This window comes from Thamnophis sirtalis, unplaced genomic scaffold (assembly GCF_051295495.1).
Source record: "Thamnophis sirtalis isolate CommonGarterSnake01/CBP01778 unplaced genomic scaffold, rThaSir2_p1.2 scaffold_9, whole genome shotgun sequence".
NCBI classification, from domain to species: Eukaryota; Metazoa; Chordata; class Lepidosauria; order Squamata; family Natricidae; genus Thamnophis; species Thamnophis sirtalis.
This window is the reverse complement of record NW_028261389.1, coordinates 19,910,414-19,937,849: the sequence shown is the minus strand read 5'-3', so window position 1 is coordinate 19,937,849 and position 27,436 is coordinate 19,910,414. Positions and strand designations below refer to the sequence as shown.

Here is a 27,436-nt window from a genome sequence, read left to right as displayed (position 1 = left end):
TTATGTAAATGGTGGCAACACTGAGCTAAACTTAATTGACCTCAAAAATTAAGACTGCTTGGACTAGTGGTGGATTCCAACCAGTTCGGACCAGTTCGGCCAAATTGGTAGTTTGGTGGCCTGGGTCACTGGAACCGGCAGTGACCCAGGCCTGCCACATACCCGAACTGGTTCTCTGGGTGGTGCCATAGATGCCGCCATCTTGTTTTTTGCTTCTGCATATGTGCAGAACAATTTTTATTGTACTGCACATGTGTGCGTGCATGCAGAGCACCCACGAGCAAACCAGCAGTACTGCCAGCCGGAACCCACCCCTGGCTTGGACCCAGTTAGATAGCAATAGCAATAGCAATAGCAGTTAGACTTATATACCGCTTCATAGGGCTTTCAGCCCTCTCTAAGCGGTTTACAGAGTCAGCATATCGCCCCCACAGTCTGGGTCCTCATTTCACCCACCTCGGAAGGATGGAAGGCTGAGTCAACCTTGAGCCGGTGAGATTAGAACCGCTGAACTGCAGATAGCAGTCAGCTGAAGTGGCCTGCAGTACTGCACCCTGACCACTGTACCACCTCGGCTCTTAGATCAGAAACGTTCAGAACTGTAAGTGAAAATTCAGCAAAGTCATCTTAGCAATGACAAAGAACTGTTTTATTACCGCCAAGAAAACTAGATGGCCATGGACATCAGGTCACCAAGAGTAAAAATCAACTTCTCTTACTTCCCTTCCCTTATAAGGGTGAATTCTACAGTATTACTGTATTGGCACAGTGAGTAAAAGGCAGCATTGCCAAAGTGCAAATTACATCAAAAAAGTCACATTGATTGGTTACATTTTCTAAGGAGAATTGGGTGGTCAAATTTCATTGCAAGTAAAATGTACAGGAGGATGAAGTTATAGGCTTAAATGATTATATAAAAGCAAATAAAGGGAAAATGCTAGTAAATGTCTACAAGGAAAACCTTTTGAATGTGACAGAACCAAAGGTGCCATATGAAATTGTATGGGAACAACTATGAATGAAAATTTGGAAAGATAAATATCTGAAAGAAATTGAAGGCAAGTTGGTAATAGTTTCAGGTTTGATCCATCAAGAAGAAAACAACACAAAATCTGTAGTACAAAAGCAAGCACTAACAACAAAGGCCACAGAAAATTAAGGGGGGGAAGCAACATTAATATAGATTATGTTAACAAATATGACATTGTTGATTATTTAATAAACAGCTGTAACAAAATTGCCCAGACAAATTATAAGGCAACTCATGGTGGTGTCTGAAAAATAGTACAGTGGAATTCATGTAAAGTTGTGAATTTATTGGTGACAAGCATAATATTAAAAAAAGGTACTTCAGAATGATCATGTAAAAAAAAAAACTGCTGAACTTGTGGAACAAGTTGGACATTGCAGTGCTTGAAGAAAATCAAGTTTTATTTATGGATGTGGGAATGGCAAATAATAGCCAAGTAACTCAAAGGAAATTAGAAGGGATTGTGAAATATTAGAACATAATTGAAATTATTGAGTAATCTTGTGAAAGATTTCCACATAATTATTAGGGCACTAGGAGCTACAACCATAGAACTGTCAAAAGAGCTGAAAAAATAGACTTATCCAATATCACAATATTCAGCTTTCTCTACCCAACTGTTGTGGATAAAGTTTTGAATTATGAGAACTGATGACTAAAATATCCAGAAACTTATTTATTTATGTAAATAGCCTAACTCCTGCCCATATGTCAACAGAAACATTAGTCCAATAGAACTGCATGCAATTTAGAAAGGTAAAAATGAAATACCGTCATTGAAGGATATAAAAGCAGCAAAGGGGAAAAAACTGATTATACTGTCACAGGAGAAAAACAAAGGCTTTTCAACAAGGGAAGTGCAAAACTATGAAAGCATAACTAATTCTGGATAAGCAGAATTTTTACAGATGTTGCAAAAGCTCCCAAACTTCTAAATAATCAAAAATAAACAAAGTACATTACGACATAGTGATGTTGTGAAACACTAGCATAGCTTGTTCAATCTGCTTGAAACCATAGTTTAACAATGATAATACTTTATTATATTGGATGGTATTCATTATTATGATAAACAGTTAAGTTGGCCTTCACCTTGAAACAGGCATATCAAGGTCACAAATAGATCTGTTCCTAAAAAAAATAATCATTGGTGGTTTGAAATTGCAAGAACCCCTGACTCTAACTCTTTTTTTAAAAAATCCTCAAGAAATCCTAGGAGGTATTTGTGTTTTGTTATCCTGTTTCCATGACAGCTCTTGGTCAAATGTATAGCCTCTTAAGGAGCTTTTCAAAATGATACCGTATACCTATAGATGCAATCCATTCTCCAAGAGAATTCTTAATTCAGCTTGAAATGACACTGAAAAGCATCGCTTACAGCTTTGGATCTTTTGTGCAACAGAAGCACTTCCATACATGTCACAGTGCTCCAAATTTTAAGGATCTGGACTCTCATACATTTATAGGTAAATAACAAGCTGCAAAACAGAGCATGCTTGTTCGTCCTTCCAACTAACAAGGCAGGCAAGACTTAAAATTTTGGAATGGTCGGTGGTTATTATTTGAAATATCTGAACGACACCCAGGACACTATGAATAAAATGAAGTTATTGCTCTACAAGCACACTGCAATAAATTTTGTCCTATGTGCTTGTTTAAATATTTTATGAAGTCTTTTTACATATTTCCCTTTCTAAACATTATATCTCTGACATGAGCCTTAGGTCCATTCTGAATGAGGCGAAACGTAGCGAACTCTCAGATAAAAAAATATTAAAATGATCTGTCACAAACTGTACTGTAATTATTTTTTCACAAAATGGCTGGATTCAGACATCATGGTAAGTTATAATGATGTATGTCTGGTTTGGGTGTTGGCTTAAATATGTAAATTCAGCCATTATAGTCTGCAAATCATAATGGCTTTAAATGCTGACATGGAAGCTTGTTTAACAAACCACAGTTAGAATAAACAGTGATTTAATGAGCCCAACCAAAAATAGATAATCAATGAAAAAAAATCATATTCATAATTCATACTGTAGATGAAAGATCTTCCTGGACAATCAAAGACAACTAATTGCCTTCACAATTCAGGATTTTATTGTGATTGGAAATATTATTAACAATCGTACCTCTTGGGAATTACATAGTAATGTGTGAATTGAGACCATGTTAGCTAATAATGTCACCCCAGTACAACCTCTTGATACTGCTGTCATAATTTTATAATACATTTGCAATTTTTAAAACTGTTTGCCTCCATGACAGGTTTTTTTTAGATGTTTCACATTCCACTACCCTCAAGATAAAGGAACAAACAAGAAATGCGCCAGAGACGAGTCCACATTACAAGAGGCACAAGAATGACTTATAAGCAATGAACCTGTCAAGACCGAGATGCCTTCTGCTTTCCTGCCTCATATTTTGGGGTACTTGAGCCTCTTTCCCAAATTCTTCCTACTACCCAGTTCTGCATATGTGTCTCTTTCTGCTTGAACCTGGTGCATTCTCTAGTCTTTCTACTTACCTGCTACAATGTCCTACCTGTCAATGACTACTTCAGCTTCAAACACAATAATTCACGAGCAAACAATAGATACAAACTCAAGGAAAATCGCCCCAAACTCGATGGCAGAAAATACGACTTCAGCAACAGAGTGGTCAATGCCTGGAATGCACTACCTGACTCTGTGATTTCATCCCTAAACCCCCATAACTTTAATCTTACTGTTGACCTCACCTCATCCTAAGAGATCTGTAAGGGGTGTGCATAAGCACACCAGCGTGCCTACCATCCCTATCCTACTATCCTCACTTATTTCTATCCATTTTCTGTATTTATAATCACGTTATACTTATATCTGTTATATTATACATGCTTGACAAACTAAATAAAATAAAATAAAAATACTTCCTAAGAAGCCTCTTTTCACTCATAGAATATGTTTTAGCCATCAAGCATGCAGAGAAGAGCTTAGGAGAAGTAACACAACAGAGCATCATGTAAAGATAAACTTGAGGCTCTTCGGTATTAAGGTCCTTAGACTTGTATTTGTGGTCAAACAATAATGGCACAACACAGCTTATATGGCAGCAATGTCTCCTTCTGTTTCAGCCATTCAGCAATGCCTCTTTCAAGGCCATTGCAATGCCTTGGTCCAGTTCTCATTGCATTCCAAAGAAAATTAATTGACCTAAAGCTATCAGTGACCAGTCATCATAATGGAAACCTACAGCCTCCAGTACTGTCTCAATTATCAGTCATTTTCATATACAATAATAATTGTGAGGTTCTTATCTTGTCCGGAGGGTCTCTTATTTTATGAAATAGACATGTTCTCAGAAGAACAAGTACATTCTTCTCGGTTATGATCTAGCCAAAATCATCAACAGCAAACAAATAGAATATACTTCTACTTCATGGAGAATTTGGAGAATGTGTCCAAATTTTGTCTTTTGCCTTAAAAGACTTTGCCCTCTCTGCGAGATGTTCTCAATCTGGTGCACTACCCAGATAAATTAGAACTTCATTCTGCTCATCACAAGCTAGCGTGTCTAATACTTGGAAGTATATTTGTCTTCAGTACATCACACTGATGCAAATCCACTCTTTATGACATTTTAGGTAATGCCTTGGTTCCTACATTTATCACTATACGCATGCAAAGTAAAGAAAAGGATAAAAGTATTCTTGGGTGGTGAACATAGTGATGCATTGAGATGAGCGAGAGCTCATTTCGCAAAGTCTGAATATTTCTGATGGTTAAAAAAGCATCCTGAAACTTATTTGTGTATTTCAGAGAGTTGCTTCAGATTTCCAACAGCTATGGATTAATCCCACATATTGTTCTTATTTTTATATTTTAAAACCAAAACATAAAGACTGCATAGCACTTTTGCCGAACCTTTTTGGGTACAAGAATATTTGCAAAGTGTTCCAAAGACTAGTAGAGTGACATTTAATGCATTCCCTTTAGTTCATTCTTCCTGCTCTTAAAGGATGGGAATCAGTTGGTGGTGACAGCTAAAAGATTTGCCAGAGGTGTGCCAAAGTTTTGTAATGTCTGCATGGAGTCTAATAGGTGTCAGACACTTGAGAGCATCAGTACAAGATAACAAGCAGAATACCGGCTGTTGTGATTAAAGTCTCCAAAGGTAAGTCAACTAGTCAGCCAGCTTGGAATGCTTTCCACACATTTTCCATGAAAACGGCAGTGTTAAATTCATTGGACCTCGACTCGGCAATAGAATAACCCAAAAAGTCTGGTTGTACTTAGATTTTTATCAATATGATCAAAAAATAATTGAGAAAAATATTGACATCACTTTCACAATGACTTTGTTCTAGTACATGTACCATTTTTCACTTGAACAGGTATTTTCTTCTATGCATCTAAACCAGACTTCCCTAATATAGTGTTCTTCCAGAATTCCTGATCATTGGTCGAGCAAGAGAAATCTAGTGGAATTTGTAATACATCCCAACAGAGTAAGCATGTCAGAGAAGGTTGCTATGCATGCATTCTCGCATCATGTCTCATTGCTAGATCAAAAGTCTCCTATTTATCATATCATTTTTCATTCCTTAATAAGGTCTTTTCTTCTGCCTCTTCATTGTTTTCATCACTGTTCTTTATACTGTGGGGATCTTTTCTTGCGCAAAGATAGCATTTGCCTTATCTACTGCATGCAATCAGAATGTGTATTTTGAATAAGAATTCTCTTATTATTCAGGGTTTTCCTCTGCTTTGCCCTTTTCCAAGCCTAACTCCTTGTATCTTCCTCTCCCACTCCTTCTCTCCCTCTTTTCCCCTCTTTTTCTCTTTCATTTTGCCTGCTTAAACTTCTGTTACCGACGGAACATTTTTGGGAAATTAATCCTTATTAAGGCTTTATTTTATTATACAAAATACAAAGACAAGAAGAAAAAAATAGGAAATTAAAGGAAGCAAAGGGGCCCGGGAAAAGGGAGTGTGGGATACAAGAGGAAAGAGAAAAAGATATAAGAAAGGAAGGGAACATTGACTTCCAACTCTTTTTAACACAGTACAAGATAAATACACTCCAGCCTCATTTTTGCTTTTACACATTAATATACAACTAGCCATTCCTATAAAACCAAATCTTTCTAATCAACAAAACCAAAGTCAAACTTTTATTCATTTTTTTCTCCACAAAAAAAAAAAATCACTGACTGAACTTAATAAACATACATATGCACCAGGGATGAAATTCAACAGGTTCTGGAGAACTGGTAGCAGAAATTTTTAGTTTGGGGAACCAGCAAATACCACCTCTTGCTGGGCCCAGACTGGAGAAGGTATGGAGTTTTTGCACTATCCTTTCCCTAGAAATGGAGATTTTGCAGTATCCTTCCCATGTAGGGTGGGAATGGAGATTTTTCAATATCCTTCCCATGGAGTGGGGACGAAATGGGGATTTTGCGCTATCCTTCCCCTGACATGCCCACCAAGCCACATCCACAGAACCAGTAGTAAAAAAAAATTGAATTTCACCACTGATAAGTGCTCACTATAACCTGACAGGCATAACGTGAAGATTCAGAGTGACAAGACCCCAGAAACAAAACCCTAAAGTTTGACCTCCCAAGGACTCGCTAACAGTGACTACTAAATTGTAATAAGATTAAAAAAAAGTCATGAAGAAGCATATTAACTGTATTTAAGTCATGCCATACTAATCTGATTTTTTTCCTACCTTCCACTTTTCCCAACTTTGACTTATGATACGTAACTCAAAGCCCAATACTTTTGCTAAGTATTTGAATGTTGCTTCATTTCTACTACCATTGTAGATACAACCATATTAGCAGTCCTGTTGCATTCTACATTCAGATTTCAGAAAGTGGTTTGAAAAGACATTGGAAAGTAGTCTTTTGTGTCAAGGTAGAGGTGAAAAGTTTTTTAAAAAAATAAAGGAAGAATGGACACTTTAAAAAAAAACAATTCTTCTGGGACTTTTCAACTTACCTCTGTTAAAACAATGCTTCAAGTCTTTCTTTGTGTTTATTTCTTTATCAAAAGAAAATATTTATAGAAGGCATGGATGTAGGGGGCAGAGGCTCAGCGATGCGTTAAAGACCCAGTTTTCCACATCTTCCATAACAGATTTCTATGGCAACAGCACACACTGAGAAAAAGGTAGAATATTGCATATATAGGTCACAGTATCAATGACAATTAAAAGACACTGGTGGTCTGAATGATACTGCAATGTTTGGGATTAATTCAGCAGCATGAAAGGACCCTTATTTGATGCTATAAGAGACAAATTGGGAGGAGGGGAGAGAAAAAAATCTGAGAAGTATAAAAAAAAAGAATTTGATGATCAAATCTCCTGAAAAACAACAGTCATGATTAACTGCTGGGGACATCAAAGCTGATAATTTTGATAATATATTCAGATGCTATAAGGAAAGAAGCTTTAAAGGTTGTTGCTATCAGTCTTACTGGATAACTGCACCACATTTTATGCAAAAATAATACGGTTTACAAAATTAAAGGAGGAGGAGAAGGATTTATGTCATCATCATCAATCTAGAATCTTCTGTCTTCATTGACAAAACTGGCTTAACCTGTGAATCAGAGGTGGGTTCCTACCAGTTCGCACCAGTTCGGTAGAACTGGTTCATCAAATCTACCGAACCGGTTAGAAGAGGTTCCACCAGTGGACCCAGAAAGCAGGCCACACCTACAGAAGAGGTTCCAAAAATGTTTGAAACCCACCACTGACACACACACACACACACACACACACACACAGACTCACACAGAGTGAGAAAGAGAAAGAGAAAGAAAGGAAGAAAGAAATAAAGAAAAAAAGAAAAAAATAAAGAAAAAGTGAGAGAGATGAAAGAAAAAAGGTAAAAGGGACAGAGGGACAAAAGGAGAGAGAGAGAGAGAGAGAGAGAGAGAGAGAGAGAGAGAGAGAGAGAGAGAGAGAGAACACATGGCCGGCAAACCACTCCCACCAGGTCACATGGCCGGCAAGCCACCCCCACAAAGGAGGCCACACCCACAGAGTAGGTTCTAAAAAATTTTGAAACCCACCACTGCTGTGAATCTATGCTGATCTATGTTTTTCATCTATTATGCTGTAAAGCCCAGTGTGTGCTCATAAGCATTCCATGCAGTCTCCTGCCATCTTCTGTTGTTCTCGCTTTTTCCTTAAATGCATGATTGTTTGATGTTTCCTTCTGAGTTAAAGTATATCAGGACAACACTGACAAGGCATGTGTTTCCTGCAAGAGTAGGCTATTAATGGTCCTGGGTTTCATGAACACCCAAACTTCCTTTTTAGATCTCCAGAACATATATTACCTTTACTGCTTAAAATCAGCAACAAGGTTTCGTCTGCATAAAATGCATAACTATTGCAGAATGGGCTTCATAGGATTTTTAAAATATCTCCCCCCACTCAAATAAATAAAAGATTCCCATCACATCTCCTTATGTGAGACACTGGATCTTTCCAAAAATGTTCAACTTAGCCCCCAACTAGCCAAATTTTCCTATTCTGTTTTATAGGAAATAAGTGTCATTCTTCACTAATCAAAGCTGACTCACAATCACATAACTGCTTCGAATAATTGCCAAGATATATCCCAACCAGAGTTAAGTCCTGCAATATATGGTGTGTGAGTGTGTGTGTGCACATGCATGTACGCACACAGGGAATGGGGGGGGCTTTCAAGTTCCATGCACATTCACACATAGGACAGAAAAAGAATGCAAAACAGCTCTTTGTTGCAGCCAAGATGGCTGGCGGGGGGGGGATTCCAAATTAATAGTTTACATTGATTTATTAAAATGGTACAACAACTATTTTACATAATTTCAGCCTTTAACTGTACTATTATAGTTTTATTAAGTTTATATTATATTATATGAAAAATGCCCTTGCCTCAAAACCTTAATAAAATAAACTTGTTCTATATAAACAGAGTATTTCTGGTTCGAAATGTGTGAATGCAGGTTCAAAACCCCAGGAATTTGGGTCAACTGTGGATTTGTAGGTTTCCTAGGTGCATTTTGGTGGATCACCATGTTAAAGGAAATGCTGGTTAGTTTTGAATCTAAATCTGATCCAGCAAGATTATTCCTAGCTGGCTTCTTTATTTTGGGCTGTTTATCAGAACCGTAACATTTCTTGGAGATCTTTCTATTGTACAATTGTACAATCCCATAAACAATAGGCATAGCCTAGTGGTGGGTTTCCAGTTTTTTTTTTTTTACTACTGGTTTGCTTGTGTGTGCATACGCGACACCTCTGTGCATGCGCAGAAGCGTCCGGGAGGGTGGGCGGAGCTTTCCACCACCACCACTACCGGTTCGCCCGATTCGGACCAAACCAGGAGCAACCCACCTCTGGCATAGCCCAAGTCATGCATGACCTAAAGGAGTTTATTATTATTCCTTCTCCTTCCTCTGCCTTAAAAGTATTTTCTACAAAGACTAAATAGACAAATAAATGGAAGTAAATGCCCCTTCTCAAAATGATAAGCCAGCCATTCACAGATAAACAAAGAAGGGGCTTATATTTCACATTCAGTAAATTAGCATTTTTTTCAGAGCAAAAATGAAAGGAAGTGGTATTAATTCTAAAAGAAATTCAGTTAACAGGACTAAAATATATGTAAGAGTAAGTCCTAAACATCTACTGAATGGATTCATGGAGTAAGCCATCAGTAAGCCATCGAGTAAGCTTGTGTCACATCTCTTACGCCATGAATTTTGGTTTACATGACTAGGTCAAGTTTACATATAAACCCAAACCAAAGCTAAACAAATGATATTATGGTTTCAAGTGCATTATATAAACTACTGTTTTTCATACTTGGCAACTTTAAGACATTCAACTTCCAGAATTCCCCAGAAAATATGAAAAAAAAACAAAACCCACCACTGCTATAAACCTATTATGGTTTATGGTGGATAGATACAGTTTGCTTGTGTTCCAAGTGAAGTGAATGGGGGTGATAAGAAATGGCATAGATGAGAAGAAAAAGCTGCATCGTATCTATAATTGATTCTCAAACAAATACTTCCCGACATTAGTAACAAGGGAGATATATTGGAATGAGTTTCTACATTTTCTTCAATTTCATGGTGGCACAGTGGTTAGAGTGCAATACTGCAGGCTACGTGTGCTGACTACTGCCTGCCTGCAATTTGGCAGTTCAAATCCCACCTCAAGGTTGACTCAGCCTTCCATCTTTTCGAGGTTGGTAAAATGAGGACACAGATTGTTGGGGGGAATGTGTAAGCTGCATAGAGAGGGTTGTAAAGCACTGCAAAGCAGAATATAAGTCTAAATGCTATTGTTATTGCTATTCAAAAGGTCTCTGGTCCTCACAAACCAATGCACACATTCAAAAGAAGCATAAGGAATCAAGAATTCACTGTAAACCACATTCTGGTATAGATTGGTGAGCTGATATTGGACTGGATGGGCCCATTTCAAACCCCTCAAAACACCTCAGACTGAGAATGGATAATATCAGGCAGCATGGAAAAATCGTCACAGTGTAGAGAAATTAGGAATGTTATTTCTAGAAGAAAACAAGGAATAGAATAGAATAGAATAGAATGTTTTATTGGCCAAGTGTGATTGAACACACAAGGAATTTGTCTCCCTTGCAGAAGCCCTCACAAAGCAATGAAATGAAATGAATCATCTTTGGAAAACTAAAATAAATGGAAAGAAACATATTTCATCTCCTATTCAAAGCACAATTACTTAACTCGGTTGAATTTACTTGAGTACAAATGTGCTTATCACTACAATCATATGATGTCAACTTTTGACCGGTCCCAGTGGCTATTGTGGAACTTATTCCCAAGTAAAGCCTGTACATGTTTGCAGCTTTATAGTCTAAAATTAGAGATAGCATAGCCTTATTTTGCCCTATATTCTAGATTAAGCCAGTCACACAAAATGATTAAGTCAATCAGTTTTTTTTAAAAATAAAATAAAATAAAATATGGCCTTCATAAATTAGGCAGTATATCTTTTTACATTTTTTTTAAACAGAGTACTTCGAAATCTTGTTGATGGCAAGCAACATCTTACAGGAAGCTATCTCTTCTCTTGTTTTCATGCAAAAATCTTCCTTCTTAAATTGACATCTGTATCACACATGCATGCAGTCTACATACATTTTTTTCTTGTTTTATAATTATTTCTTATTTACACGTAAGCATAGGTTAAATTAACCAGCGGTTTATAACACATAGGACCCACTGATTCATTTAAAAAAAAATACAACTAAGTAGTATTTGTATGTGTGTCTATTTATGCACTGTATGCAAGTGTACATACGGTATGTGTGTTTATTTTTTCGTTGTTATAAATTTTTATTTTAAACACATAAGCACATCAACAAAAACAAACACATAACTTAAAAACAACATAGGAACAATAAGTCCCATCGTATATCATACCGCAGTTCCGAATCGGTTTCTTTGCAGTTAGTGCTTTCCCTACTATACATTTCTATCTTTCATTCATAATCTCCTTATTCGTTATCCATTTTTATGTACATTTCTTTATTTATGTAAACTTAGCTACTTATGACCAAATATTATTTACCTATATTATGCTTTATATTTTTACTGTCATTTATTCTCTTAAATAGAGTTATAGATATACATTCACATAATTATTCTTTTTCTTTGCCATTCTTATATTATTATTATTCCATTTGAAAGGTTATAAGGTATAGTTTAAAATGCTTTGTTTACCATACTTCGCACCTGCTAAGACACCACCTTGTTTTCTCTTTCTTTTCTTTTCTCCTTCCCTTCCTTCTCTACTTCCTTCCTTCCTCCTCTCCATCCCCTTCTTCCTTCCCTTACCTCTTCCCTACTCCTACCCTTTTTATTCTCCTTCCTACCTTCTCTCCTACTCTTTCTTTCTCTTCCTCCCTCCTCTTCTTCTTTTTCTCTCCCTTCCACCCATCTTCCCTTACCTCTTTTTTCTTCCCTTACCTCTCCTGTGTGTTTATTTCTATATACATTTATTTCTATATATACGTATAAATACATAGAGATGATAGAGAAAGACAGACAGATGGGGTTTGGTTTTTTTTGAGGTTATGTATCAGATACACAGCCAAAATCTCTAAGACCATTGGTGACATCCAAAATCTTGCTGTATCTTCCAAAGATAGAGTTGTTGCCAAATTGTCATTTTCAACATCCCCCCCCAATATTGCATGCATAATAGGAGATCAATCACATGATCTATGTTTAGTTTTAATTAAATATAAATGCAAATGAATTTTTGTTTATATCATGGCCCCAGCTACCATGTTTTAGAATGTAGCTAGGAACCTGACAGCCACATTCACTCTCTATTCCAGGAAAAGATGGATACCTTGGTTATGCATTTAGAATAGAATAGGAGTAGGAATAGGGTAGGTTAGGGTAGGGTCGGGCAAGACAATAGGATAGGATAGGATGGGATAGGATAGACTGGGACCTTGGAGGTCTTCTAGTCCAGCTCCCTGCTCAAGCAGGGGAACCTATACTATCTCAGAAAAGTGACTGCCCAGTCTCTTTTTTAAAAACTCCAGTTTTTTAGCGCCCACGATTTCTGAAGGCAAAGTTGTTCCACAGGTTAATTGTCTTCACTGTTAGGAAGTTTCTCCTTAATTCCAGACTGCTTTTGTCTTTGATTAGTTTCCAGTCATTATTTCTTGTCCTGCCCTCTGGTACTTTGGAGAATAATATGACCTCCCTTTCTTTGTGGCAGCCCCTCAAATAATGAAATACTGCTATTGTGTCATCCCTAATTCTTCTTTCCTTTAGACTAGCCAAACCCAAAACCTGCAGCCATTCTTCATATGGTTTAGTCTTCAGGCCTTTAACATTTGAACAATTCATTGACTACGTCATGCTCTTCAACTTTGGCTTGCTTTCCTGCAGCCATTTCATTACCAGGCTAGATAACATCATCAGTGCATGGGAGACTGGAGTTTTCTGGTGGTAAACACATACTGATGATGTTACCTTGCCTGATACTGAAATGTCGAACAGGAAAACAATCCAGTTGAAAGAAGATCAAGAGCTCAACAGTTTAAACTATATATTCTCTAGGATTGGGACAATTGATGTCTGAATGGGCGATTTACTTATCCTAAACAAACATTCAGCATCTCAGCTCAGTAAGCTACACAGCATCTTTATATAGAAAGTCAAGATTCCCAACATTTTTTTTAAAAAAAGGAGAAAAAGAACTAAAGCTAAGAGTTATAATGACCGAGTTTTTGAATGAGGTATATTTTGAATTAAAGATTTCCTGAATCAGACCACAAGTCACATTTTTAGCTATTGCACTCTAGACAGTAATTTATTTCGGATATTTATAATCTGTCTTCTCTGCCAAATGGCACTTGGAGCAGCACACAGCATTAAAATATTAAAAATACATAAACAGCCCTAGAAGCAAAAAGAGCCAGCTAGTCCTGAAGCAACTGCAAATACATCAGCGGCAGCTGGAAAGCCCATCCTGCATCATCCCAAGAGACGTTTTTTCCCACCTGCTGATGGGAAAAAAACAAGGAGGTAGCCAAGCAATTTTCACTAAGACACACATAGTGTAAAATGGAGTCAAACGCCTATAAAAACCCAAATGTTTTCTCCTAGCTCTCTTGAGCAAGGAGCAGCATCCTTAGGAGAACTAAACACAGACTGACAGTTAGGCAGGCAATAGATGGGGAAATGTACCTTCTGAATCGAGGGACACACTTTTAATGACTAGGGATTTTTCGGCTGAAAAGGAAAGAGGTAAATACAAATATGGGTACATCTTTTTTGTAGGCATCTGGGTTTTTAAAAATTATTATTATTATTCAATTGTATCACAGCGGCCAGTTGTTTCGCCGGATTTGGCATTGGTTACTAGTCGGGCCCCACCCAGAGAGCTAGGACGTCGTAACGTATTTTCGTAATATGCGTGCAGATCCAAGCAGTGCGGCTTTTTGCATTTGACTGATGGTGATTTTGTCAATTTTTAACTGTTTTAAATGTAATTCCAGTGCTTTTGGAATAGCACCCAGTGTGCCAATTACCACTGGAATTACCACTGCTGGTTTGTGCCATAGTCGTTGAATTTCGATTTTTAAGTCCTGGTATTTTGCGATTTTTTCATGTTCCTTCTCGGCGACCCTGCTATCACCTGGTATTGCAATGTCTATGATTGTGACCTTATTTTTCTCAACCAGTGTGATGTCTGGTGTATTATGCGCCAGTATTTTGTCCATTTGTATACGGAAAACCCACAAGATCTTGACCATCTGATTTTCGGTGACTTTTCCAGGCTGATGTTCCCACCAGTTTGTTGCTGTTTTAATATTATAATTTTTGCACAAATTCCAATGGATCATTTGTGCTACTGAATTGTGCCGCAATTTATAATCAGTCTGCGCGATTTTTTTACAGGAGCTGAGTATGTGATCAACAGTTTCATCAGCTTCTTTGCAAAGTCTGCATTTGGCATCATCAGAGGATTTTTCGATTTTGGCCTAAATGGAATTTGTGCAGATAGCTTGTTCTTGCGCAGCCAGGATTAGTGACTCTGTTTCTTTCTTTAATGTACCTGTTGTTAACCATAACCAAGTTTGTTCACTTTCTACTTTATCTTTTATTTTTTCCAGAAATTGGCCATGCAGTGCTTTGTTCTGCCAACTCTCCATTCTTGATTTTATCACATCTTTTCTATATTCTTGTTTTGTCTGTTGGGCCTTCAGTAGATTTTTGTTCTTTACTTCGATTAATAGATGTTCTTGACTTTCTTTTAAATAATCAGCCAGTGCATGTTTTTCTTCTTCAACTGTTGGCTTCACTTGTAATAATCCTCTGCCCCCTGATTTTCGGGGCAGATATAGTCTATCAGTATCACCACGTGGATGTAAACTGTAGTGCATTGTCATTAGTTTCCTGGTTTTTCAGTCCAAAATGTCCAAATCACCTTGTGTCCAGTTAACTATACCAGCTGTATATCTTATAACTGCTATTGCCCAGGTATTTATGGCCTTGATTGTATTTCCACCATTCAATTTAGATTTCAAAATTTTCCTAACTCTGTTGGTGTACTCTCCCCTGGCAATAGTTTTTACTTCTCCATGCTTGATGTTATCCAACTGCAGAATGCCTAAGTATTTGTAGGCTTCATTTTCGTTGCATTTAATTAGTTGGCCATTGGGCATTTCAATTCCCTCACATGCAGTGATTTTGCCCCTTTTTATGGATACAGTGGTGCATTTTTCCATGCCAAACTGCATTGAAATATTGGTGCTGAATACTCAGACTGTGTTTCAATGATTGGATTTCTATTTCTGACTTTCCATAGAGTTTCAAATCATTTACATATAGTAAATGCGAAATTTTTTCAGCTTTATTATTATTATTATTATTATTATTATTATTATTATTATTATTATTATTATTATTATTATTATTATTATTATTATTATACAATTGTATCACAGCGGCCAGTTGTTTCTCCGGATTTGGCATTGGTTACTAGTCGGGCCCCACCCAGGGGCCTAGGACGTCGTAACGTATTTTCGTAATATGCGTGCAGATTCAAGCAGTGCGGCTTTTTGCATTTGACTGATGGTGATTTTGTCAATTTTTAACTGTTTTAAATGTAATTCCAGTGCTTTTGGAATAGCACCCAGTGTGCCAATTACCACTGGAATTACCACTGCTGGTTTGTGCCATAGTCGTTGAATTTTGATTTTTAAGTCCTGGTATTTTGCTATTTTTTCATGGTCTTTCTCGGCGACCCTGCTATCACCTGGTATTGCGATGTCTATGATTGTAACCTTATTTTTTCTCAACCAGTGTGATGTCTGGTGTATTATGCACCAGTATTTTGTCCGTTTGTATATGGAAATCCCACAAGATCTTGACCATCTGATTTTCGGTGACTTTTTCAGGCTGATGTTCCCACCAGTTTGTTGCTGTTTTAATATTATAATAAACTGGTGGAAACATCAGCCTGAAAAAGTCACCGAAAATCCCACAAGATCTTGACCATCTCATTATTGTTGTTGTTGTTGTTGTTGTTGTTGTTGTTGTTATTTATCTTCCACTGTGTTATGTCTACTTTAAGGTTTGCGCTGAAACTTTAGATAGTTTCTTGCAGAAAAATAGATTGGCAGGTTCTGCAGCATCTTGCTGTTTTTGTCAGAATGACAAAACCAACTTGAGATCAATATGTCACCAATTCTAACCCTTTTGCACAGGTTTACATCCCACGGAACCTGGAAAAGGAGAAGGGCTTGTATCAAAATACCAGGAAATGGAAAGGTAAAAAAATTCTGAAGAGAAACCAGAGTGTAGTGCTGCTATACTGCTTTCATCTCACACACAAACAACCCAGCTTGACTATCCCCACCACCATCACTTTTTAGAATCATGACAACAATCATTAATACAGGGACCTGTTGTGGCCCGCCAGCTGCCAGAAGAGCTGGCGGCAGACTCAGACCTTGAGGAGGTTGGGGAGGAACTTGAGCCAGTTCTGGAGTCTGGGGAAGGCTCTGATGGATGCTCTGCATTGGACACAGAGATAGAGCCAGGGCCGTCTGACACTTCAGCCACCTGAAGAGCATCTGCCCTTGGATGCTGATATGAGAGGAGGAAGAACATCTGGGGCCTGTTCCAGATGCATGTATGTGCAAAGCAGTTAGGAGATGTGAATAACGGAGGACAAGGAGTCAACTCAGGAAACAAAGCACACGTGGACACTGAATGGCCCCTCCCTGGCTGGGGAATAAATAGAAGGGTAGTTGTCATAGGAGACAACAGTTCGTATTTCTGAAGATTTTGCTCATGGTGTTTCGTGCCACAAAGAATTTAATGCCAGAACTTAATTTGCAACATTCAGCTGGGAGCTCATGCAGTTAATTCCTTGAAGGACTATTGGTGGGTAAATGCAATTAATTCACAAGAGGTAAATAAAGAGGGTTTTTTTGTGTCAAGGAGTCTGTTTCTTGCTCTTGCTAAGGCTGGGTCAGAACAGGTTTCCCATCCCAGTTCTAAAATATAGAAGTGGGAGTTGGCATCATTAAATGCCTGCCAAAGTTCATGCCCTAGTGAAGAACCAACTGCCATACTTTGGAAATACAATTTCTATTGCTCTTTCTCCTTATTGTTTCTGCTCTTTAAATTATCTTATCCAAATAAACAACTTTTATAGTACATTCTGGTCGCAGAAGCAAAGCAAATGGGTGAATGTAGCAAGGATGAAATGAGGTTAGCTGGAGACCATCTTGTCCAAGTATCTCCCCAAACCTGGAACTAATTCTGCGGCACACTTTAAAAACTTGAAGTATATTCACAGTAAGTTACACCTTTAGTAATTTTCTATAAAGAGTGGCTTAACAGCTTTGCAAAAAAAAAATTGGACATTTAAATTCAAAAAATGTATCTGCCGAATGTCCTAGAAACAGTTTCATTGGATTTTTACAAATTGAAGCTTCACCCAGAAGAAGTGCAAAAAGTCAAGGTTCAGGATTGAACAAAGATCTCAATGTAACTGAGGAGCAGGGTACAGCTAAAGCTAGACATCAGAAAGAGCTGATTGGCAACCACCATGGAAGATTCGACAGAGATATATGGTGACAAAGACTATGAGATACATAGATTAATAACTGAACAAAGAAGCATCTGATTTTAATAATGTGTATGAATATTAGAATTATGTAAGTTGGATAACTGATTTGTATGTAGTGTGATACTGATATAAGTATAAAATATACTTTATAGTGAAAGATTAGAATTAAACAATAAGTGATTAGATAATGAAAAATATATATTTGTTATTATCACATCTTTGAATATTATAGTGACAGGAAGGAGAAGAAAAGATAAAATAGAGATAGAAATAAGGGGGGAACTATGATAGATAGATAGATAGATAGATAGATAGATAGATAGATAGATAGATAGATAGATAGATAGATAGATAGATAGATAGATAGATAGATAGATGTAATTAGAGAGAGAGAAAGATAATACATAGATGATAGATAGATAGATAGATAGATAGATAGATAGATAGATAGATAGATAGATAGATAGATAGATAGATAGATAGAGATAGATAGATAGATGATAGATAGATAGAATTAGAGAGAGAGAATAGATAGATAGATAGATAGAAATAATTAGAGAAAGAAAGAATAGACAGAAAGAGAGAGAGAAAGAGATAATAGATAGATAGATAGATGATAGATAGATAGATAGATAGATAGATAGATAGATAGATAGATAGATAGATAGATAGATAGATATAGAATTAGAGAAAGAAAGAGACAGACAGAGAGAGAGAGACGAAAGAGGCGAAAGAGTAACAAGAAGGGTTAGAATTGAAGGATATGTGCAAATAATATGAAATAATGAAAATGAAATGTAACGATTGTGAGTAATAATGCCATGTTTATTTTTATTGAAATGTATGATACCCAGGTATCACACCATTCACGCATTGATATGTATAAATAAAATAAAATAAAATAAACTTGATTAAAAAGAAGTATCTGATTTCTTCTATAAATTACTGCTTTCTTTGACATCAAGAAAATGTCTCTATGTCAGCAGGAGAGCACTCGATCTATCAGTGGGACATCAAGAAACAATAAAGGAGCACGTTTAGCATTCCTGAGATTTGCAGAAACATTATTATGAAAAATAAGGATGAGGAAACTTCATGGGCAAACCATTCCAATCTCAACATGCAACAGGAGATATGGAATTGGGAGGGGAAAAACACGGAAAACTGGAAGCCTGAGGGTGAACTGCCTAACTTGAGTGGCTATCTGGAGTCTTATGTAACAGAGCTGTTGTGGTGCGTAGAGCTATAATGCAACATTTTTTTCTTTGCGGACACTACTTGTCAATTCCTCTAACAGAAAGACATGTTTGTTGAGATTTTCCTAAAGATAGTTGAAAAGGGGGGAAAAGGCTCATAAGGCTATTTGGCCATTATTTGACTAGAGAACCAACCTGGTCTATCTTGGATTCCAGTTTTTGATATTACGATCATGATGACTTTTGCGGACTCAAAATTATACGTGCATAGTTCATTATGTCTGCAGACTTCCCAAATGGGGGATGGCTTGTTGTACACTGAATTAGTATTTTTTAGTTACGAATTAGTAAGTTATTTTCATGAATGCTGTCTCATTTCTACATGTCTTTCATATTCTGTGTCTAAACTCTGGTTATGCAATGACCTTGGCTCGTCTTGAAAAACCAGACCTGGTTAATATTTGGAATGGACACCACTAAAAAAATTCTAGGATTGGCGATTAATCTGAGAATGTTCTCCGATCCTCCCGGAGTTAACTTAATTTGGACAGATTCTTCATCTTTGCTTATCAAGAAGATGTATCCATGATTTTTTTTTCCAAACCTCTATCAACCCATGAGCAAATTCCATGCTTCTGAAAAAGGGGACTTATTCTTTGTAATAATTTGCACCCAGCTGTTCTCCTATGCAAGATTGTTAATAGCAGCTTGCGTACTCACTTGCAAAGCTTATGAATATGTGTTAGTCTATGGATGCAAAGTCTAGCCAATATGCTCATTTACATCTGCTTCCTACATCATACCAACTTTCCAGCACTTGCAGGAACAATATTGGGGGCAGTTTGAAGCCTTCCCAATGGAAAAAAAAAAACGTATTATTAAGGTAAAGGTTCCCCTCGCACATATGGGCTAGTCATTCCCAACTGTAGTTTCAAGTTTCAAGTTTAATTTTATTTATAGACCGCCCCGGAAGACTCCGGGCGGCTTACAGAGAGGGGAAAGAAAATAAAATAAAATAAAAATAAAAATAGACAAGTTAAAAACAACACAGATATATTCATTTCAGTCGGGGCTGGACCTCAACAATGCGGTCAACAGCCCCAGGCCTGCCGGAATAGCCAGGTCTTGACAGCTTTTCTGAAGGCCATGAGAGTGGGTGAGGTCCGGATTTCTGGGGGTAGTTCGTTCCAAAGGGTCAGGGCAGCCACAGAGAAGGCTCTCCTCCGGGGAGCCACCAGCCGACATTGTCTGGCTGACGGCATCTGAAGGAGGCCCACCCTGTGGGATCTTACCGGCTGTTGGGAGGAGTAGGGGAAGGTGCTCATCTCTGTTTCAAAGCCCAAGAGCCAGCACTGTCCGAAGACATCTCCATGGTCATGTGGCAGGCATGACTAAATGTCGAGGTGCATGGAACACTGTTACCTTCCCACTAAAGGTTCCTATTTTTCTACTTGCATTTTTAAGTGCTTTTGAACTGCTAGGTCGGCAGAAGCTGGGACAAGTAATGGCAGCTCACTCCGTTACGTGGTGCTAGGGATTCGAACCACCAAACTGATGGGGCAAGTTTCAGAAAACAAAGGAAAACTAAGCAGACGAGAAACAAGCAAAAGAAAAAAAAACATTCACCATAAAGCAGATGAAGCTTGGAAGATGTGAGAAGGAATGTAAACCTACTTTCTTCACCTATGAAGTTCTCCCCTCTCTTGGGAACTCAGTTTCTTCAGCGTGGTAGCATCCAAGAAACATTGTTTCACTATAGTGGGATGCTGATTAATTCTGCTTCAACTCTGATTTACTGCAAGCTCACACCCCATTACGCAAATAAAACATGTGGGAGTTCCAAGCAGTATTTAATTTGAAGGTAACTCCCCACCAGAACCCTAGAAGCATCTTAAATGGGAATCAGCCTTCCTGATGATGAACAATGGGTAAATAAAACTTGTTTGCTAAGTTGAAGTGTTTTCTTTCTTATTACTATTATTATTTAAGGAATCAGCCACTCCTTCCTCCAACACAGAGAACAGAGGGATCCTTTTGGCATTTGGAACAAGATATCCCCCCCTCCAAAAAAAAAACACACCACAAAAATAAACTAAAGGTTTTTGTTATTGTTGTTGCAGCTCACTGCTGCTGATGATGATTGGTTGGTTGGTTTTGGCTTTACAGATTTGAAGCGGGACACAATATTTTTTTTCTGACAGAAATTTCCTAGGACATGAAATGTTGAACACCGTTCGGGGCAAGATAGCAGAGAATTTTCGTAGAACTATTGAAAAGAATGGTGGGAGCAGAAGAACATCAACAGCAGCCACAGAAGTTGAGAACTACCATATTTTTCGGAGAATAATTTCCCCCACAAAAAAGAGGGTGAAAATTTGGGTGTGTCTCATACACTGAATGTAGACCCACCCACCCACCGTCCCCCACCCTTTGGCCTCTACCTCCCAGCAATTTACCTCCTTGCAGCAAATGGGGAAAATGGGGCTTGCAAAGGCTGCATTAGGCTATAGCAATCCCTGCAGCCTGAAACAGCTGCTGATCCAGAGGCTTACTTAAACTGAAAGTGAAACTTGCTGTTTGCTCCAGGAGACAAATTGCTGGGAGGCAGAGGCAGATTTTTTTTTCTTGTGCTAATCAGGCTGTTTGCTGTTTGCTGCAAGGAGGTAAGTCAATAACTATAAATGCCTATAGAATGTTCAAATTATTAGACTTATTTTTTTAAACACTGCTTTATTATTGTTCTAGACAGCTTAACAAAATGAGGAGGCTTTTTAAAATAAATGCTTGTTCTGAAGAGGCCCAGTGCTATTGTATCTTCTTTTAAATAGCAGAGAATCACTATACTTCCAGAAAGCACATCAATTTTAACAGCATCTGTACAAGTATAGTCTGAAATGTAACACTACAAGCAGTGTATATTGTCTGTATTGTTTGTTGCAAGGAGGCAAATTGCTGGATGGCAGAAGACTCCCCCCCCCTTGTTTTCCTCCCCAAAAGCTAGGTATATACTTATATTTATATATTTAGATACATATATACTTATACTTTGGAGCGTCTTACACTCTCAAAAATACGGAACCTTGGGAACCCTTCAAGAATCAGCCACAAGCTGTAGTGAGAAGAAGGGAGGAGGACATCAAGCTGGACTGCACCAGCTCAGTTCATTTGTCTCAGATTTTCCATCCCATGAAGTCTGCAAAGCCTTTTTAACTGAACAGGATCTTTCCTGACACAACAGAATAAATAACAAAAACAAGGGCCAAACCCCAAATACAAAAGAGCAGGTAAGGAATCATAAACCAAGTTGCGACGGAACATTTGGCCACAAATGACAGTGTCTTCCACTATTACCTGCCGTTTGATCTGTATAAGATTTGGCGAAGATATCTAAATGCAGAAACTGACAAGCTCTCCTTTACTCATCTGTAAATTGTGCCAGAAATATATATATATTTTCTTTTACGAGATCAATTTTTTTTCTTCAGTTTAGTTAAGTTTGCCAACTATTTAGCTCAGTGGTTCTCAACCTTCCCAATGCCACGACCCTTTAATACAGTTCCTCATGTTGTGGTGATCCCCAACCATAAAATTGGTGTCTCGGTTCCTAAGACTATCGAAAATATGTGTTTTCCGATGGTCTTAGGCGACTCCTGTGAAAGGATCGTTCGACCCCCAAAGGGGTCCTGGCCCAAAGGTTGAGAACCACTGATCTAGCAGCAACCTGTATGTCCTCTGTTGGGAGCCTTTGCCAGAGCTCTTGATGCTCATTAGATGCTGAAGATGCTAGGACTTGAACCTTGAACCGCATGGAAGCACAGCCTGGCCTCTGTCCTGAGATATGGCCCATCCCTATTATTATCATCAGATACATGGTGGAATATTTGGCATGAACTCTTCATCCCAATGTGTCTGCTACAAAGGACAGAACAGTTCTGCAGCTTGAAAATACAGTCTTTCAATGTCTCTGTCTCTCCATCTCTCACACACACCTATGCTGATTGCACACTCTCTTAATTGTTGAAGGCAAGACACAAGCCCACATTCCAGTTTTGTTCTCCATTCTACTCCTTTGCAGACCCGCTAACCAATTTGCTGGTAAACAGTGCGCTAGTTTTAAATCCTTGCTTGAATTAGTTTTAATTTTCCCCAAATTTCATTTAAGATCATGGTAAGGGCTATTTTATACCAAAGGATAAAAACTATTTCCATCCAAAGTAGCCCTACTTCCCCATGATCTGTTAAAGGAGACAAAATTAGAAATTGAGGTTTTCATCTTTAAATAATCTCAATGTTATGTACGTGGTAGAATCAAATTACACCCTGGGCGCAAAAGTTGCTTTTAATTCCCCTTAATAAAGAAAAAGGAAAATTTATCTGGCTACGCAGCATAGCAAATAACTTAGCATCCAGTACTTGCAAGAATTCAGAAATATATATCGTTTCCTTGTCATGCAAGTGAAACCTGAAGTTAAACCAAGTGAAATTTGGAACATGTCCTATTGCTTTAATGAGCTGCTTAATCCTACACCTCTTTTCTCCTGCTATGTAGTCAGTGATATGTCCTAAAATGACTCTTCTTCACCAACTGAAAGATTGCAGGTCATAATCATTAGCACCTTTACTCTCAAGTAGCTACTAGGAGGTTTGTAAGCAACTCACATCAAAAGATAACCCAATCTCTTTGCTTCCTATATGTTTCAGCAAGGAATCTTTGGTGTACAATTTCTATTTAAACAAGCAGTACTGAAAACCGCAGGGGGAATGAAATTAGGATAGTGAGATCAAGGAAGGAAAATATACACATTCCTCAATTCACAGGACTTCAAAATCTCAGTCATATTATTAGACGGGAGTGATTCAGAAAAGAAGGAAGGAAAGAGGAAGGAAGGAAGGAAAGAAGAAGAAAGAAAGAAAGAAAGAAAGAAAGAAAGAAAGAAAGAAAGAAAGAAAGAAAGAAAGAAAGACCAACAACTATGCAGTTGTATGCGAGACCACAAAAACTCTCAGATAAGCTGAAAAATTGGAAAGAACAGCCTGGAAGAAAGGAAGAGTAAACCACTCCTATATTATAGCAAGAAAACAATCTGGATCATGCCCTCACCAGAATTAAGCCCAGTTTAAGAGCAATTTGCTACTACAACTAAGTCTCAACTATATTTACCACCTCTTAATTGCAATTTCTTTTGCTGCTCCTGCTTTTTTTGCAACCAGTTAACAGATGCAATCCAAGAACTTTCCCAAGCTACCATGAAGAGCTCTTTGTTCCTTTACCAATTTTATACATTTAAAGGTAAGGAAAGTGGGATGGCACCACCTGTTAGTTTCTCCTCAAATCTAGTTGGATGCCAACAATTAATTATTACATATTACAAACATTCCAACATGGATTAATAGGAATTAAAATGCCATCCATGTGTAATGATGGCACTCTTAAGTTTTTAAGTGTGTGCAAGTACTGGACACCACAATGAGCTACGTTTCCATAATCCATCAACCATACTCATCTCAAAGTATTATCCATACATGCAAGAAGATGTTTATGTAGTAGCCTATATCTCACTGGCTTTTGCAAATCACCCACATTGCTGGGTTCCTTCCCTCCTTGCCCAAGTTATCTCCTCTTTATCTCCATTGCTCCTTTTTTTTAAAAAAATCATCAGTTCAATGTTTTCTTTAAAGGGAAATTCAACAGAGAATATTTGTTTAAACTTATTGTAAACAGAAAGGCTGTAAAATGAGCAGGACAACCAAACAAAGCAGCCCTATCATTTGGAAAACATGTCTGTCAATTTTTTTTAAAGAAAATGTGTATAACTGTAGACACTCAAGTTTACAGTATATTCTGCTCACCCAATGTGAATATATGTGAATAATTATTTCAGAATGTGCCCCATCAGCTGTCCTACAAAGTCCATCACTCAGAGCTGATGAATCTAGAGAGATCTAAGTTGTAGTCACTGTTCTTCTCCATTATAGTTTGTAAGACCATATCTAGAATATGGCACGTAGTTCTGGATTCTTGTTTATCAGATCACATCTGGAATATTGTGTCCCATTCTGGGTTCTTGTTTATCAGACCAAATCTGGACGACTGCATTCAGTTCCGGGTTCTTGTTTATCTGACCACATCTGGAATATCGCATCCAGTTCTGGACATGACATTTTAGGAAGGACACTGAAAACTGGAATGCATCGATCTTCTCAAGAGAAGACCAGCCAAGATAGGAAAAGAGTCTAGAAAGAAACATGGGGGACAAATGGAGATACTGGGAATATTTATTCTGAAAAAGATGAGGAGGACATATGATCTCTGCCTTCTAATATAAGAAGTGTCATCTTGCAGAGTTTAGGATTACCAACAATTTATCTTCTGTTCAACAGTCAAATGTGGGGTGATAGTCCCCCCTTTCACTGAATTGTTTAAATAAAAGCTAGACAGCAACCTGTTTGTGATGTGGATTCCTGCATTGGGCACCTAGATAATCTCCACATTTACTTCTAAATCCTACCACACATCCTAAGTTTCTATGAGGATGTGATATCCATCAAAGGTACATATTTTTTTTTCAAGGAGTCCTTTACCAGGAGGTCAATGTTCACGCCTGCTGTTTTTTGTGAATCTTACAAATCTTGCATGTTATAATTCTGATGATCGACTATAGGAATTTTAAAACTAAATGCCTATCCTTCCCACTATATTGTACTATTCAAAAGAACACCAAATTCTTCACCTGGGGGTCAAAATGAAGTCCTTTTAAAATTGCAGTCTTAAACGGGACCTGTTTGAAAGCAAATCTCGCTCAACTGCATTTATCTCCAAGTATGTGTATATAGGATTTAGATACTACTATTCACACATTATTTCATATCACCAGGTTGGGTTTTGTACTTTTCTGGCAATTTGTGCTCCAACCTTTCTTTCATGACCATTTTAGGCCCTCTAATCTTTCTATTCATCCTTGGATGTGTACGTCATCTATTTTTTTAAAAAATGACTCCTGTCTGTGTTGTTGTTGTTATTGTTGTTTTAATTCTGACAAAGTGAACTCTAATCCACAAAGTACATAGTACAATAAATCTTTAAGTTTTTAAACTGCTGCAAGAAAACGTCTTTCTCCCAGCCTGTTTTCATTGTGGATCATTTCAAGAAGTCTCAAAACTGCCAGGAAAAGGGAGTAAGGGAGACAACACGGGTTTTTCACATCATGTTCCCGTTTCAGTACTATAATTGAAACAGGAGATATATGTAAAATCAGTCTTCTGGTCCTCATGAATTTTGAAACAGAAAGACCCCCCACCCAAAAAAGGAGAAAAAAAAACCTTTACAAAAATCTCCAACCATCCAATGAAATATAACTACCAGATTTTGGCAAAGAGAGAATCAAAGACCAAGAAGAATGTCCTACCTGTAATCTTGTTCTCGAAAGTTTCATTTTCCTTTCCTCCTGCACACTTTTTCTGATATTTTTTCTTCTTCTTGGCAAACTGAGAGTCTGAAGGACTTGGAAACCAGGACTGAGCCGAGTAAGGAAAGCGGACTTGCCCAGGAGTCAGAATCCACCAGTAAGCTCCTTATCTTGATCTTCCATATCTTTGCAAAAGAAGAGGAGGGAGGGTGGGATGAAAAGAAAGGAGAAATGGGATTTTTTTTAAAAAGGCACATTAGTTCATGGTGAAGATGAAGATGGGAAGAGCAAATCCCAAGCTACTCTCTTGTGTGCCTTAACCAGAGTATACATATAAGAGTAAATTTCTGTAGAAATTTGCTACGTCGCTAAAACCTGATGCTCAGCCTGATTCCCTTGAGTAGTAGAGGAAAAAAGGGAGGAAAATAAAACCCCTAATCCTCACCCACCAACACCTCTCTCAGAAATTTGCGTCCCTGTTCTACCCGGGACTAATCCTCTCTGTCTGTGGAGCCTTAAGCAAGGACCCGTTTCGCCCGCGGAACTGGCGGCGCCCTCGCCCGATTCGCTTTCGAAGCCTTTCGCCTCGACTCGCCGCTTTGCAGACCGCGGACAGAGCCCGACCCATCGGTTCGCCTAAAAGGCACCTCAACCCGGGGCGAAGCCCGTGGCCAAGAGAACCCGGGTGCCCTTGTTTTTTCCCCCTCCCCTGGCATCTTTCTCCCGCGCGCGCGTTCGCGCACAGACTCGCATTTTTTCCCCCAACCCTTCCGTACCGTTCTTGCTCCGAATTAAGAGCTCGGTGTTCGAAGAGCGCAACCTCCCCATGCCAAACAGAACTGGCCAGGGAAGGCTTAGATTAGAACATTCAAGCCAACCAGCCCCAAGAGGCATCTTTAGGTGGCTATAGCATCTTCTGAAATCAAGCATCTTCTGAAACCAAGAGCTAAATAAACCCTGCGCGCCCTTCCCCAAAGTTCCCCACCGAAAGAAGCCACGTTTCCAACCACCTTCGCGGGGAGAGGGAGCGCCCAGGAGGTGAGTGGATCGGGAGGATCTCCTCCTTTGCATGGGAGTTTGATTCGCAGGGCAGCGCGGCGGCGGTGGTGGCGGTGACAACTCTACTGGCTGGCTCTGCTCCGCCACCGTTTCCC

At 38.3% G+C, this 27,436-nt stretch overlaps 1 protein-coding gene across 2 annotated transcripts in view; it reads right to left on the bottom strand.

The window, feature by feature from the left end:
- Nucleotides 1-27,196, bottom strand: part of CHRM2 (cholinergic receptor muscarinic 2) — a 201,015-nt gene extending 173,819 nt beyond the window's left edge. For both annotated transcript variants that reach the window (XR_015697698.1, XM_014058072.2), the window contains exons 1-2: nt 27,059-27,196; nt 26,283-26,467 (exon numbers count right to left, since the gene is read on the bottom strand). The gene's annotated coding sequence lies outside the window, so the exon portion shown is untranslated. The remainder of the gene's footprint in view (nt 1-26,282; nt 26,468-27,058) is intronic.
- Nucleotides 27,197-27,436: the final 240 nt, after the last annotated feature.